This window comes from Leopardus geoffroyi, chromosome C1 (genome assembly GCF_018350155.1).
Source record: "Leopardus geoffroyi isolate Oge1 chromosome C1, O.geoffroyi_Oge1_pat1.0, whole genome shotgun sequence".
Lineage (NCBI taxonomy): Eukaryota > Metazoa > Chordata > Mammalia > Carnivora > Felidae > Leopardus > Leopardus geoffroyi.
The window spans coordinates 205,018,519-205,035,627 of NC_059328.1; the positions used below are offsets into that span (position 1 = coordinate 205,018,519).

Below are 17,109 nucleotides of genomic sequence, written 5' to 3' on the forward strand. Positions count from 1 at the left end.
TCCATCTGAGTTGTCTCCCTCCCACAAGTCTTAACCACGCATTGCGAGCACCGTGGACAGTGGAGAGTCATGTGTGTGGTGTTCATTAAAAGAGAATGAAACCTAAAATAGCTCAGAGATGTATCTGCTTCCCCCAGGAAGGGTGAAATGACTCCCACAGACAGCAGAGCCTTAGGGTGCAGATGATGGAAACGGGTGGGAAGGGAGGAGGCGGCGGGAGACAGGGGTCTCGGTGGGTGGGGTGGCTGTTTACTGAAGCTCCTGCCTCACTCCATCAGCTTGGTGACTCACCCGTGCGAGAAACGATTACGCCTCCTTCCCTGAGAGTTCCCTTGGATGCATTGGCTCATTGTGCTGCTCACATTCGTAAGCTTTTGGCGGGGCGGGGGATGAGTACCCTTGAAGGTCAGATAAATTTTGGTTAACAAGGGATTCGTCTTGCACAATTCTTACAATGCAAATGAAGCTTGACTTTCAGGCCCTATGTGGGCCAGACTGGCTGGGTTTAGCATGGAACTCAGCCATGCAAGAGCTTTATAGTGTGTGCATTAATACCCAGATTGTTTGCGGTTCAGCAAAGGAATAATCCCAGACTCTGCCTCCAAATATACATACACCTGATTTCTTTCTTTTCCAGATTATGTTGGGCCTCCATTTAGGAGATGAGGTAGGAACCCTAAAATCTAGGGACTCAGCCGTGTCTGCAAATAAGAAACATTGAAAATGAGGTCCAGTGTTTTTTGAAAACATATCAAATCTGTTTTGGATATCCAAATCAATGCAGCAGAAGTCACTGATTGATTTACGCAACTCTGGAAACTTGCAGAGTGAAGAACGCATACGTTAATTATTACATTTCCTCATGGCAAACCTCCGCTGGGAACAGGAATTTAAAATCTCACTGCCACAGGAATACAGACCCAAATTCCAAGAACTGGGACCCATATTCCAGGACCCCAAGAAATGACATCAGCCTGAAGAGCCGAGGTGAGTCTAGAGACACTTTAGCCATTGGCTCTCCTTTGGCTTCCCTTTGATGTTATAGCAACAAAACTCTTTCAAGGGCAAACACTTCTGTAGGTGAAATAACTCCGCCATGAAAACACTACAATCACAAGCCTCACATATCTGGGCTCTGAGTAAGCGAGTGGAGCACCACAGAATACTCATAGTTAGTTAGTCCATGACTGGGACTTAAACTGAAGCCCTATATCAGGACAGCTTTGAATCTTTTTTCAAAGAATAGATGTTAGGGGTGTCATTTATCTGCCAATCGTACCAGCCTGCGTCACTCTGGCCACTGGTAGCCAAGAAGGAAGTCGCAGTGGAAGCTCCAGGGCGAAGGGTGCTGGGGAAAAATGATCTGATTAATCTGGGTAAAATAATGCTCATTCATTTTTCTTCAGCAGAATATACATACGGAGCACCCACTAATACAAGGTGTAAGTCCAGTCACTTCAGCACGTCGACTTGGACACATATTTTACTCTCACTGGATATAATATATACCCATAAATACTCCTAATGAATGGCAGAAAGTAATACATTTCATAAAAGTGTAATAACAAATGTGCTACGTCAGCTCAAAGGAGGCTAGAATCACTCCCAATATGGGCAGCCTGGTAAAGCTTTTAAGCCAGAATTAAAGAAATGTAGGACATGTCGAGGCCCAGGGCATTCCAGACAAAGGGGATATTATATGAACAAATTTATTATATTATAAAACGAAATTAACAAGTGTGTAAAACTGCGAAAGTATAAAACGGGCATATGAAGCTATCTGCTTGGCTAAAGAGATACAGAGAGGAATCAAGATAAAATTTATGTCAGGAAAATTGTTTAGAATTCCTTCTTCAGGTAGTTATTAGCGAAGGTTTTATATATCTACTTACCAAACAAGGAAGTTACACAGGGACTGTGTTTAGGATTAATACGGCAGATGAGTATATGTCCCGTTGGTGAGGAGACCGTTGCTATAGTTTAAGTTAGAGGTGCTAGGGTCATAACAGGCTTCATGGTCGTAGGCAAAAGGAAGAGACAAGGACACCAAGCATTTGGGGCGACTTCCCAGAGAAACTGGTGGCACCATTAACAGAATTGAGAAATCAGAAGGGGAAGCTTTGCAGGGACAATGAATGAGCTCAGCCTCAGATAATGCCTTAGAGATCACAATTCGGATAATCTAGCTCCAACGGGAGTTCGAAATCCAATCTCGAAACCCAGGAGAGAGACCAAGATGGTAAATATAGATTCGAGAGTCATCCGCTGCCTAGATGCAATCGCTGAAACTGACAGATTAGATGAGAGTTTACAGGAGTGATTGCTCAGGGAAAAAGGCAAGTCAAGGACAAAGACCCTAATGTCTTTCTTTTCGGAGTGAAGATGCTGGCTTTCTAAACAGTCGCTGCTTCACCAACTGCAGTTTTTTGTCTTTTTGTTTTTGTTTTTCCCCAAAGATATTAGGGTTTGTAGCATCCTAAGGGCAGGAGTTCTCAGTAGTTGCTTAGCAGTAGTTAGCATTTTATTCTAGAGACTGGAGCTTCTAGTGTCGCCCCAGTGTGGTTGTGTATGGCAGTGGTGATGGGGCTGATGGTGGTGCATGCATGTATTTCGGGGCGTGGGATGTAATAGCCAGATTTATTTATCAGAAAACCACTAAACGTGTATAGAAATGTATACCATGTTCGCCGCAATCGTCACAGTATTACTGAAAGCATTAACAACTAAGTACAGTGCCTTAGCATTTACCCTCACAACAACTTTTTGAGGTGGGAATTATTGCCGCCTACGTTTGATAGATGAGGATGTGACTCTCGGCGTAGTTTAGCATCTCTCCCCACATCACAGAATTATTAAGTAGCGGGGAAAAATTCTAATGACTGACTCTAAAACTCAGATCTTAATCATTATGTTTTTCCTGCCTTAGGGTTATTTCTGAAATCAGTGGTAAATCATGGTCTACTAATTTATCTTAATATCATTATTTATTCATTTATACCTTGCTTGATTCAATTTCATTTTTAAATAAGTATGCAGTAAAATCGACTCTGTTAGTGTACAGATCTGTGAATTTTAACACACGTGTAAGCTTGTGTAACACTCACCACGATCAAGATACGTACCAGTCTGATCACCCCAAAATCTCCATGGCGCTCTCTCTTTGTAGGTCAACACTCTAACCCCTGGCAACCACTGATCTGGTCTCCATAATTGTGGCTTTCTTTTTTTTTTTTTTTTTTTTTTTTTGAGAGTGTCTAATCGAAATGGAATCGTAAGGTATGTAATCTTTTGAGACTGGCTTCTTTCACTCAACATAACATCTTTGAGATTCAGCCAGTGTGTTACATATGTCACTAGTTTGTCGAGTGGTTTTCCGTTATGTGGAATCCAGTTAGTTGATCCACTTACCAGTGGGTGGACATTTGGATGTTTTCTCAGGTTTTCACGATTGGGACTAGAACTGCTATAAATGTTCTCGAACATGTTATTATGGGAACTTAAGTTTTCATTTCTCTAGGGTAAACACCCAGGAGTGGAATTACTGGGTCACGGTGTAAATTTCCTTATATTATTATTTTTTTTAAAAAAGTGTCTGATTGGGGCGCCTGGGTGGCTCGGTCGGTTAAGCGTCCGACTTCAGCCAGGTCACGATCTCGCGGTCCGTGAGTTCGAGCCCCGCGTCGGGCTCTGTGCTGACGGCTCCAAGCCTGGAGCCTGTTTCCGATTCTGTGTCTCCCTCTCTCTCTGCCCCTCCCCTGTTCACGCTCTGTCTCTCTCTGTCTCAAAAATAAATAAACGTTAAAAAAAAATTTTAAAAAAAGCGTCTTATTTAAGAGAAACCTGTTGTAACAGCTACAGCAAGCCATCTTAGTTTTCTGTGAAGGAATTCTTTGAAATACACTGCAAGACGAGAGAAGAGTGTCACATTACTATAATTGCTGGGGCAGATAAAGTCCAGCAAAGAGTCGCCTGAATCTCCAGAAGTTTGTGGAAACCTTCTGGCACATCTTCCACAACCTAGTAAGAAAGGCAACTGAGGCCCCCAAGGCACCGTGACTTGTCTAGAGTGAGTTTTGGCATGACTGAGGCCAAAACTAGTTTCCTTACCTCCCAGGTCATAGGAAAGAGGCATTCTGGAAAAGAAAACGAAACTCTTAGGGAAAGCCACAGCCCTGACGAGAGTACAGCTAACAACAGGCCTTGGCATGTTTTAAAGATGAAGATATATATGCTCTGTTTGGGACTTCAAGGATTTTTCCAACGGCATACATGAGTATGTTTATTGAAAATTGCTCTATTCCAATGGTCTGAAGTTATAAACACTAATTTAAAGTCTTCTATAAATATTTAAATATGAATGATATCCTTCTGTAAATATAACATCATATAAAGAAGCTGTGAAGAGTTGGTTCCATTCGAGGTATTTTGAGGTCATTATATGTAAAACAAATGTTTAATGCTAACAAAATACCCCACTATGTTAATAACTTGCCTCAAGTTACACTAAACAACCTGAAGTATAATAGCTTATGATGTCTATATGTTTAAGAGCAATGTTCATCTGTTATACATAGAGGAATTATTATAACATATTTGCCCATTAGTAGAATTCTTCATGAAATGCTTTAAGGTCTGCTGACTTTGGCAGTTAAAAAATACTAAAAATTCTAGTATTTTCCCACAAAAAAAAAAAAAAAAAAGAGAAACATAAAGGAATGCAGTGCTTGATAAAGGCATATTACAAGTTCAGGTATACCTCAAATATAATTTCAGTGAAAAGAAATGCTGGTCCCGGAAGTGCAAATTTAGTGGGAGAAGAGATGGCAGAAAAGGGTAAAAATGATGAGACCGTCACCCACTTTACCTGAAAGATTGTTGATCTCATTACACAGAAAGTCACCGTGCACTTCTGGTTTCCAGTTGTGCATGTAAAGAGCTTAGACATCACCGCTCCGTCCTAACAATAAATAAAGAGAGGAACAGACACAAAATCAACAATTGTTCTTGGATCCATAAGAGAAGGGAGGACACAGTCTGAACCGCTGTCTTCAAGATTTAGAAAGCCAGAGGAGGAATACAGGAGACACAGCTTCCTGGAGGCAAGACCCAGGAGGAGCGGAATCAGCCTCGGGAACCAACCAGCTCCGGGATGGAAAACCCGAGCTATAAATGATAAATTGATGGAAGTTCAGTGGGGAAAACTCTGAGAGTTAGAAGCTCCAGGGAGACCCAGTCACAGCCCCACCCCCACTCCCATTTTATGAGACTTAATTCCAGAAAACAACTGTGGCTAAGAGACTACCACATATGTGGGACCTCTGAGAATCTCCTATGCTTTTATGGTGTGGGCCAGTATCCTACTTGCTGCCTAGCTCTTGATTGTAAAGACGACAGTTTAATTCTGGGGCAAAGACAGAGAATGTGCCACGTGGATGATTTCTTTTATAATAAATACAAATAACTAATTGCTTTAAAAAAAAATAGGAGGAGAATAATGAAAGTGTCCCTTGGAGAAAAGGGTAGACAAGATTCTGGGTGACAAGTAGAGAACCTGATGAGGAGGAGAGGAAAGGTGGTACCCAGAGCACAAAATGGTTCCCGGGAGAAAATTCAGGTCCCTAGGATCTCTCGGATGACAACGGGCAATCTCAGTGTTTCTTGAGAAACCAGTTCCTTGCAGATTTTTAAATATTCATGGGCAATCTATTGACTGAATGCTTCATGTTGTTTTATTGCAAATGAAATACATGTTTTTAACGGCTTGAAGGGCCCCTCTCTAAATTCCAGTATCTTATTCAGGTCTTGGGAAACTAGTCCACTGGGGACAAGGGTCTGCTCAGGCTGGTCACCTGTGACCTATCCTTCTGGTGACCTCTGTCTGCAGCTTACTTTGGCAGGCAGAGTGTGGAAATATTTGAGGGCAGGGAAGTGGAGAGGAAGTGAAGCCAAGAGGAAGATGGGACTCCATGAACTGGAGTGGTTTCGTCTCCGTTCATAAACTAGCTGCTTTCCCAGTATCATCCCCATGGTGGTCCTGCTGTTGAAGGACCCCATTTCTGGATAGAGATCAGGTCATCATCATGTGGCTGAAGTCTAGAGTGAAGAAGGCTTACTCGAGGAGAGAAAGTACGAAGACCAATTGAGTCAGCCGAGAATGGAGGTATGAAAGAGCATTGAACGCCAGAAGAACTCGAAGTTCACTAGTCTGAAGGGGTCAGAGGAAAAGGTTGGGATTCCAGAGCAAATAGACGCATTCGCTGAGAGCTAATTGCAGATGCTAGTGTTAATATCATTTTGAATAAAACTAGGCTGGTTGACTACCTGTGATTTTTTTTTTCTCCCAGCTTGCCTCAGTTATAACATTCTTTTTAAGCCAGATGTTGCATGGATGGATCCCTGGTTTTAATTCACTGATTAACCGAGGGTTAACTCTTGTTAATACCATTGGGCAAATTTCTATCTATGGGCTCAGAGAGCTAGAAATGGCAAATTGTGGAACAAATCGTTCTCGCTACCCTCTGGAAACACTGCCCTAGAGATCTAAGCAGTCAGTGTGAAAGCGTAGGTTCTTTCTGATTACTGTGCATTCAGACCAGACGTCCTGACTGGAGAAGTATCTGCCATGTGACTCTCACTCTTCTCAAGGGCCTTATTTCTCACCGCTGGAGGGAGTTTACTGGCCTTAAGAGATACACTGCCTCACTCACAGTGGAACACACATGAAAACAGCCGAACATACACATTACTGTCCATTTATCCTACACACATATACCAGTGTGAGAAAGGTAAGTACAGTTGTACTTAGAACCAGATGTAACCTTTACGAATGCTGTTTCACAATAGACGATTACACTGTTCATCCTTGGAACTGAGCTGAATACGGAAAGAGTATTTTACAATCTATTATCCCTGTCAGTTTTTCCAGATCCTCTCTAAACGAGGGCGTGAAACTCAAACTCCCACATTTCTAGACGCCACCTTTTAATTTTTCTCAAAGAAATCATGACATGCCCAATCATATGAAAGAAAGTTCTGGCATAAGAATCCCAGCCTCAACCCTCGAATACCAAGTATTTCTTTTTTTCAAGATAGTCCTTCATCATTTTCCAAATAAATACACATTTTCGTCGTAACAGCCATCAGATAGTCTGCTTCTTCCCCACATTACCTCCTAATCTTCTCTGTTTTCACTTAGTTTTCAGACTGATGATTTTAACAACTACTAATTAATAGTTTAAAACTGACAATATCTGCCTACCTGATTTAAGACAAAGACTATATGGTGTTTATTTACAGAGAGAGAATAAATACAACTGTAATCTATGGACGTATGTAATCTATGTAAGCTATGGACGTCCATTGCTAAGAGCACATTGAAACAACAGATTTGGGGCTGTATCACTTTAAAGAAGGCTACATTCTTGATTTGACAGCCCAAGCAGTTTGATTTTCTTTTTTAATGTTTATTTATTTTTGAGAGAGAGAGAGACCCAAAGTGTGAGCAGGGAAGGGTCAGAGAGAGAGAGAGAGAGAGAGAGAGAGAGAGGATCTGAAGCAGGCTCCAGGCTCTGAGCTGTCAGCACAGAGCCCGATGCAGGGCTCGAACTCACAGACTGTGAGATCATGACCTGAGCCGAAGTTGGACACCCAACTGACTGAGCCACCCAGGCGTCCCCACAGCCCAGGTAGTTTAAAATTGGTTTTGTTTTTTGCCATGCTCGATCTGAAATTTAGGGATACCTTTCTGGCAGATAGCAAGAATGTGAGATAGGTCTAAATGGATGGGAAAATCCACCATACATGATCATTCATATTGTTACATGTAAGAAGGAAAACGTACCTAAATATGTTTGTGGTTCACCCATCACTAATCTCCTTAACACTGAGTGGCGAGACTCTCAGGAGTGCCCCGAGGAATGTTTTGAGAATCAGTAGGCCTTTGTATTTGATTCTTCAGCTAACTCTTTGGGTCGATGACAGCTGCTCTTGCAATTAGCCCTTCCCTTGACCTCATGGTCAACCACAATAGCCTTGGAGATTTCAGGAAGGGAAACTATTACTTTTAAGGTATCTGGACAAGACCTGCATGTGTGCAAATTAATAGGGGAACTGTTTTCTGTGCTTTATTCTCCTTCTTCTCTCTTGGTTACAAATTGTCCCCATCCATATGTGACAGGCACATCTGGTTACCTACTCTAATGGGTGAAGAAATGGATCTAACAGGAAGGGGAAGCCATATAATACTCCCCAGGAATGTGTAAAAGAGGATTCCTCAGCCTTTTTCTGAAAACAGGAGTCTTAAGGGGACATCCTGGGCTGAACGATAAGTTATTTGCTCAACTTACCCCTCTTAGTTCAGAGGTAGAAATATGTAAAATATGATGATACTTAGTAGGCTGAGTACCAACAGTATAACAATACAAGAAACACAGTTTTAACAGATTGCAATGATAGGTTTGTTATGAGCTAAACTTCCTTCCCTCTCCTTATCATCCTTGAATCTCCCCATCTCTGGATGGGGCCTGGGGGGGGGGGGGGAGGTGGTGAAGTGTCACCGGCCATAAGCATCCACTCTCTTCAAATCTCTGTCGGCTGAGCCCTGAAGCTAGACTGTGATTCAAAATCTAGTTAGGAGTCATTTTGTGGGTAGTAAACAAAGCCAGCTCTTTCTATGCTTCACGCTGCCCTTTGATTGCGGTCAGGTAGAGTTGTCTACAAGCCGAGAGGAACAGAGTTGAATTGGAGAAAGTCAGTCGTTCAACAACCCATGTCCGCAGAAGCCTGCTATATGAGAAACCTAAGCGTGAGGAACAGAGTCAGGACAATAAGAAAAGAATGGCTGGGGAGAGAGGTACTTGGAGTGGTGGTGCTGGGGGCTGCGGGAGACAGAGGATGATGGACAGATTGATAGCGGAACTGCAGCGCACGTGAGCGGTGAGCTCTCTCAGCAGAGCTGACACAGAAAGCAATGATGGCGGAAGCTGAGGACTAGATCAGAATACCATACCACAGCAAGGCGTGTTTTGAAGCCCTTTCAATTGGTGACATGCACCAACTTGCCTAAACAGGGCCAGGAGAACAGGAGTGACCGAACCGAACAATAGTCTCAAAGAAAGCGGAAGAATGAATTCTCATTATGTTTTTACAGGTCTACGGAAACGACATTCCTGAAATGCTGCTCACTCTATTCCTTAGTCACACCCCCAGAATCTTTCATAATGAAGAGAGATACACTACTACCTTTGCCAAGTATATATTGTGTATTATGACAACTCTGCCTAAATTACTTTTCAGAAAAAGATGGAAATATAAATTGATAAACACCGGGAAAGGCGATTTGATAGAATACGGGTATTTTTATGTAGTAGTAGCCAAATAGCCCCAAAACATGTTATAATCAAATGATCATGACAAAAATCATCTTTTGAATTATAGTTTTTTTAGTGTTTTTTTAATTTATTTTTGAGAGAGAGAGAGAGAGAGAGAGGCAGAGTGGGAGTTGGGGAGGGGCAGAGAGAGAGGGAGATGCAGAATCCGAGCTGAGCTTGAACTCATGAACCTTGAGATCATGCCCTGAGCTGAAAGGTCAGACAGACGCTTAACCGACTGAGCCACCAAGGCGTCCCTGGAATTATAGCTTCAATCGACTTTTGCCTGGTAGAGTTGCCACACTGTGTGTAACAATTCTTTCAAATGTAGAAAATGCTTTTCAAACTTACCCTCTAAGCTTCCTTAGTGCCAAAGACACACATAGAAACCAACGCCATAAAGAATATCAACTAAGTACTTATATGACAATGTAAGGTGACAGTGGGAGCTACGCTATTACACGGGAAGCATTCCATAAATATTTGTCAAGTTAAATAAAAAATAAACTGGGTTGCAACAAGTCTTTAAATAGCACAAACTGCTGTCACATAAATGAAATACTTCAAGGTAGCTCTAAAGGGGGAAGTGCCCTCCTACCAGGGATATGACAAGGAGACCCAGGTACAGACAAGGAGTAAGTCATTAAGGACAGTGGTCATTCCAGGAATTCTTGATGAAATTAGCATTTTAAAATATTTCCAGTAGAATTAAAATCTAAATCCTCCTGTGAAACATCACTTGGCAATAGGGTCTTCACCCGTGGAGGTCAGAGAGCGGTTCTCCAGAAGACAGGAAGAATAGATCACTCTTTTATCTCAAGTCTCTTATGCACACTGCCAAGCCTTTGGTGTCTGTTTTTACTTAAGCTGCATCAGAGCGGTGCCTGAGAGATTTTGGATTAGCCTAACATTGCTGCTTTGACTGTATTAATCATATTAAACCAATAAGTACATGGATTATTCAAATCAGTGTCCTTGAATGAGCTAAAGATCTTTTAACAGGTAACTTCTAAGTGCCAAGAAATTTGACTTTATTAATGCTAATGGCATTGATCTTTAATGAGAACTTTCCTGTAAGAAAGTTAATTGTTATTATGTTTTTTAAAGGTAGAGCTATAATATGTACTCCAAGCGGTTCTTGCCCGGGGTCAATTTTGCCCCCTGACCCCAGGGATCACCTAACAACGTCTAGAGACATTTGAGGTTGTCACAACGGAAGGGAAGGGTGCTTCTGGCATCGGACGGGTAGAGGCTAGAGATGCTATCAGACATAGTACACATAACAGTTCAATCTCACACCACAAGGTATGTCCAAAGTATGTTAGTGCCACTGTTGGGAAACCCTGGGGTACAAGTACAAAGATAAATTATCATGCAATTTGAGAGAGAGCACACAAACAGCTAAAGACACTTTGAAATTTTGATTCATGGTCATGAAAAATTCTGAAATAATGCATTTCTTCTGTGCCTAAACTACTTCCTAATAATAAATTAGACTTCTTCTGACGCTGCATTAACTGTTTAAAGCCACTAGGGAGCTATTCAGTATGTTAGTACTTTGGTGTATTAAATACAGCCCTGGGGTATTTAAAACGTTAATGGAACTTTCAAAAGTACCTAATTTACAACTGAGCATTAAGAGAACCAACACATGTGAAAAAGACATAAATGTGCTCAAAAAGAAACACATAAACAAGCTTAAAAGTTCAGAGGACACAAAGTGATCTGAGTTAGGGGTGTGTGTATGTGTGTTGAAGGGAGGGGGTTCATTAGTTAGGAATGGCCAGACATGAGTTTTGACCTGGGTTTAAAGAAAAAGAAAACTGTGGGTTAGTTGAGAGAATATTCTAACAATTCAGTAGCCCTTGTTAATGTGAAACAGAAAGTGGTTAATTGCTAATTCAATTTCCGGAGGGTTTTCAACAAACAGGAGTTGAAGAAAGTGATTAGTATCTACTGAGTGAAAACTATTTAAAATTAATTCATCTTTTGATGAATTTTAAGTGAGTTTTTATGATAATGCTCATAATGTTCTGGGTACCTAGAATATGGTTGATTACTTTATTGAGGTAAATCTGCTAATTAAAAAAAAAAAAACTTGTCATATGTCACAAATTGAACACACTCGTCACGAGGGGGAAAAAACTGATTCAGATCTATGTTGGTATTCTTCACTGAAAATAATTGACAAGTTTTATAGGTGGTCCCTATAACCATGGGGTTTTAAATACAACGAGGATAGGCACCATCTTTGCTTTCCACAAAGATTTCTGGATAAGAGAAGAAACAGCTCTGATAGATCCTTTCTCTTCCTTGAATATCCAGCAGAGCACTTTCTGCACAAGCAAAGAGACATAGGAAACGGTATCAGAGAAGTTTGTGAAAACTAGGAGATGCGCCATTGATAAAATAATATAGTTAAGAGCAGATATTTTTTTTTTCTTCTCTAAATATGCTTTACACATTAACTTTGGGAGACATGATATTTCAACTTTTGGGAGACCTTGAGGAACGAAAATAATTTCATAACTGAATGATTATTAGGGTAAGTTAAGAATTATGGAATATTATGTCCTCCTCTGTCAAGGCCCTGCTAATGTTTGGCCTCGTTGGTGACTAGCAACCTAAAGAGAACATAATTAATATTATAGCTATCAATAGACTTATGATTGTTAATCTTATGTGTCAACTTAGTTGGTTATGGCACCTGGGTAGCCTGTTAAACATTAGTCTAGATGCTTCTGTGTATTTTTAAGTTGAGATTAAAATTGGAATCAGTATACTTTGAGTAAAAAAGATTATTTGCTATAATGTGGATGGGCCTCACCTAATCAGTTGAAGGCCTCAATAGAAAAAGACCTTCCCAACAAAAAGAGGAAATTCTAGCAGCAGACTGTTCCAGACTCACTCAAAGTGCAACTCTTCCCTGGCCTGTTCTACCCGGCAGATTTGGACTTGCCCCCATCTCCACAACCATGGGAGTCAATTTTTAAAAACAGATCTTTCTCTCTTGATAGAGAGGGAGATCATATATATCATATCTGTATCTACCCATCTATTTATCTATAAATATACAGGAGATAGTATTCTCTATTCACATATGTGATAGTAATTGTATACATATGAAAGAGTAATTATATACATGTGTGGTGGTAATTATGTATCATGCGTATATCCTATTTGTTTTGTATTTCTGGAGAACCCTCACTAATACAAGATCGCAGATCTAGAATGCAGGGCATGCATATTCTCCATTCTTTCACACACTCCTCCCTTCCACAAATATTTGGTAAATCTTTCCCTGAACCAGATACTGCGGTAGTGTCTGGGGATATGACACTGAGCAAAATCAGACGTCCCTGCTCTTATAGGGCTAAAGTGCATATACGAATCTATCTAAAAGTAGACTGTGAGGCAAGAAGAAATACTGGAAATAAGAAGGGATATTTCATAATTGCTAGAGGTAAACTGGGACGTTTGGAATATATTACAGGCCTAATGTGAATATACCAGATGCCAGGGCTTCTAAATACGTAAATGGAACTGATAGAACGAAAAAGGTAAGTAGAGGAATATACAAAAATGGTGAAAATCTTCAACACACCATAACTGGGAGATATAAAATGAGTAAGGGTATCGAAGATCTGAGTAATTAACAAGGATCAGAAAATTATCAAAGTTGACCTAATTCTTATATATGTGATTAAAGTTTTCTTTTCATCAGTGCATGGGGTGTTTATAAAAATTAACCATAGTGTTGATCATAAATAAAGCCTCAAATTTTTTTTTCAAAACTTGAACTAATTTAGGGTATGTTTTCCCAGAAGTTTGAAAGTAAGCTAGAACCAAGTAATTAGAAATTCCATCAACAGCCTGAGCATTAAACAGAACATTAAACAATAAATTTCACATTAATACATAAGTTAAAGGAGAAAAGAAAATGACAATAAGAAAATATTGTTAAATGAGTGGTACAGAATATCTAGAATATAGCTAACTAAAGCAATTCTTGGGGCGCCTGGGTGGCGCAGTCGGTTAAGTGTCCGACTTCAGCCAGGTCACGATCTCGCAGTCCGTGAGTTCGAGCCCCGCGTCGGGCTCTGGGCTGATGGCTCAGAGCCTGGAGCCTGTTTCCGATTCTGTGTCTCCCTCTCTCTCTGCCCCTCCCCCGTTCATGCTCTGTCTCTCTCTGTCCCAAAAATGAATAAACGTTGAAAAAAAAAATTAAAAAAAAAAAAAAAAGCAATTCTTAGGGGGAAAATGTATACTTGAAGTACATATTAGATAAGAAAACTAAAATAAATGATTAAGTTTCCATTTCAAGATGTTACCACAAAAATTAAAGTAAGCAAATTAAGTAGCAAATTAAAGTAAGTGGAAGAAAATAAATTACAAATAATAGACCTAGAAATAAAAACTTTTTGAATGTACCATAGAAAATTCAAACAAAGAAAAAGCTTGCTAGATCTAAATATAGCATCTTTCCCATTAATCCTCAAATCTATCTCCTGGTCAATCTCAGTTTCCAGAGGAACTAACTTGACCATAAAGCCTTTCCTCTCTTTTTGAACTGATGTCATCAGCCAGATGTCAGCTCAGCATAACATCTGTGTGGCATCTCGAATCACCTGCAAATCGGATAGTAGAGAGAGGCAAGACATACGATGAACATCACAAGTGTCCTAAAAAAATGTTATAACTTACTTTGTTTCCGGCTTTCTTACTGGCCTAGGCCTAACCAACAAAATGTTCTCAAGGATCAGTATGACCGACCTTAGATAGCTAGGTGATGTATTATCTTAATTGATTAATTGTTTGTTTTACTTTTCCTGACTGTCTTCTCCAAGATAAAACCAGATATTTTAGTAATTGTATAGACTCTACCTTTGATGGCCAGTAAATGGTTGAAGACGAATTTATTGCCTAAACTATTTTAATGGGTTAATGTATACTGCCATTCGCCCTCTCACACTTGTGCTGGTTTATTTACTATCTGGGCCGTAGTCAGGGATAAATTGCAGAATACATAGCTCATTTTGGGAACTCCTAGCCAAGGGAGAAGTTTGTACAAACCAGTGAAACCCAGAGTCTCAGAACCCTTCTAAGAAATGGGCATAGTTTTATCTTGATAAAATGCAAGCAGCTTGGAAGTTTGCATTGCAAATGAGCCAGATGGCCAGATGCAAGGCACAAGTCTGATTTCGACGTGATGAACACAAGAGGGCATCTGATTTCATAAGAATAGTCCCATGGGTACAAAATGAGGGGATACAAACACTTTGCTTCTGGTAACTGGTTGCTGCAAATCATTGTCTGGACTTAACTGGTCTTATCACAGAGGAACCAATCTTTTGGGTAAAGCTAACTCATGTGATCATTTCTATTAAACATACTTATATAAAAAATAAATGTAACTATAAGTCCAGTTAAGACATGTAGTTCTGCTGGAATTAAAGATATTTATTCTGCTACTAAATACAACAGGAGATGTGATTATTAGTGCAGGGCTACATTGGAGCTTCTATGTCTGGCTATGAAACTCTTATTAGAGGGTCCTGGTACCAGATGACAAATCTCACAGCTGGAAAGATTGGAAATTGCTGTGAATGTTCGAGAAAGAAAAATTGGGGGCTCAAGGTTCAGAAGAAGTAAGATAATTGAGAAAAGGGCAAAAAGACTACATGGTCATTTTAACTGTTTAATTTATTGAACCAACCCAGGGAAAGAGTACATTAAGCAATCAAAGAAATGACATATGAGAAAGAAAATAAGAAAATATAAGACGGTTGTCTTCATCAAAGGTTTGAATTTGAAGGTCTTAGAAGGAAGTTATCGACACCTGGTAACATACTCTTGATCTGGGATATTTGGTACAACTCTCAACTTTTAGACTGAAACTATTTCGAGGAATGTGAACACATTTAACACAGATCTAGCCTCAGAGCTAGATTTCCAGTGAGAATGGATATCCGCGTTGTAAGATCTGTGGCACATTTATTCTGGGAAGTATGGGTTCGTGGAAAGCATGCTCTGGAGTCGGAGAAATTGCTAAAGTAACAAAAATGGCCCTTTGCAATGACTTCAATCTGTGGTCTTTTCTGTATATCTAATTTCCTGGTTGCATATCATGAAGGAGTATGTCCAGTTGTGTCACTTAAGAGTAGCGGTTTATACTTGTTAGGCATAAGGCTGTGTATGTGATAATCATTATTTATAATACCTCACAGAATCAGAATAAAACAAGGTTGACTTTGATAAGAAGTCCTTAGATCGTCACTGCTATTAGAAACAAATGCCGATTTACTATACACAGCCCTTAAATTCTTTTCTTCTCATTTTCCTTTTAAAATTTTTAAAAATGTTTCTTTATTTTTGAGCGAGAGAGAGGGAAAGTGAAAGAGAGCATGAGCAGAGGAGGGGCAGAGAGAGAGGGAGACACAGAATCCGAAGCAGGCTCCGGGCTCTGAGCCGTCAGCTGCAGAGCCCGACGTGGGGCTCGAACACACGAACCGCAAGATCGTGACCTGAGCTCAAGTCGGACGCTCAACCGACTGAGCCACCAGTTGCCCCTTTCCTTCCCGGTTTTGCGTGGAAACCGGAACTCATCTTTCTGGAAGTTTGCCTTTGGTATGAATTTCATTCCAAATGATCTAGGCAATAACTTACATGGTTGTTTCACTGTCACATGCCATGTCCATCCCAACCCTCGAATCAGTGGGCGATCAGTGCCTTCACCTCCCACCAGATCGGAGAACCAGTCTTCCATCTCCTTGACTTTTATTTTGTCACCTACCATCCATTCCCGTTTCCAATCTCTCTAACAATTAGCGACTGTGACTGGAAACATCTGACTCTGACTAACTTAATCCAGGGAAGAATATATTGGCTAGTCATAGCATCAGCAGGTATCAGGACAACACAGTTCTAAAAACTGGTGGAAACAAAAGGTCACCAGAAACGCTGCAGAGACCATTAAAGAGGGTTAAACGGGTTAAAGAGGCCCTGGCCATTGCTCCAGAATAATGCTCACACACACCGACTAATATCGTCACAGCCACCGCCACGACCTGATGCTGGCCACCACTGCTAATGCCACTGCCACGGCCACAAAACCGCTGGGTATAGAACAAGGGGTTTTCTGACCCTGCATCTCTGTATCACAACATCTAAACTCAGAGTTTAGGATGGGAGCACTGGGGTGGTCAAGCATAGACTTTTCATTTGTGTTCTAGATGCCAGGGATCTGGGACAGTTGGAGACACAATAGAATATCTCACAAATGCCAGGCAAGTTTTAGATCCTGGCAGAAAAAAAAAAAAAAGATGACAAATTTCTACTATGGAAACTATAACACGATTTCCTGCTAGATTAGATGGTAGGAATTCAATTGGTATATAGATATATACATACATACACGTATACATACATACATAATACATACACACATACATACATACAAAGAACAAAGATCTCTCAGGCTTTGAGAGAGGAGCCCTTCCTTTATCTGGCTTAAATCTTTCATGCTTCTTGTCTCTTTTATATGTTTACTATGACATCTAGTCCTAACCGTAGTGTAAAGTCCATAGGAAAGAGAAAATATCTTCTAAATCTAGCATCCTCTACAACTTTAAACAGAAGATGTTGTACAGAATATGTCCCTGATAAGTAACTATTGATTTATTGATCCTTTCTGTCAATATCTCCTTGAGCACTAATTGATTCAAGAGCAAGAAGAAAGGCT

The 17,109-nt window shown here is 40.4% G+C and overlaps 1 long non-coding RNA gene across 1 annotated transcript in view; it reads left to right on the forward strand.

The window, feature by feature from the left end:
• The first annotated feature begins 630 nt into the window (after positions 1 to 630).
• The window catches only part of LOC123596944, a 32,835-nt gene continuing 16,356 nt past the window's right edge, over positions 631 to 17,109 (forward strand). Inside the window, exon 1 of the long non-coding RNA XR_006711890.1 lies at positions 631 to 987. This is a non-coding gene — a long non-coding RNA (uncharacterized LOC123596944). The remainder of the gene's footprint in view (positions 988 to 17,109) is intronic.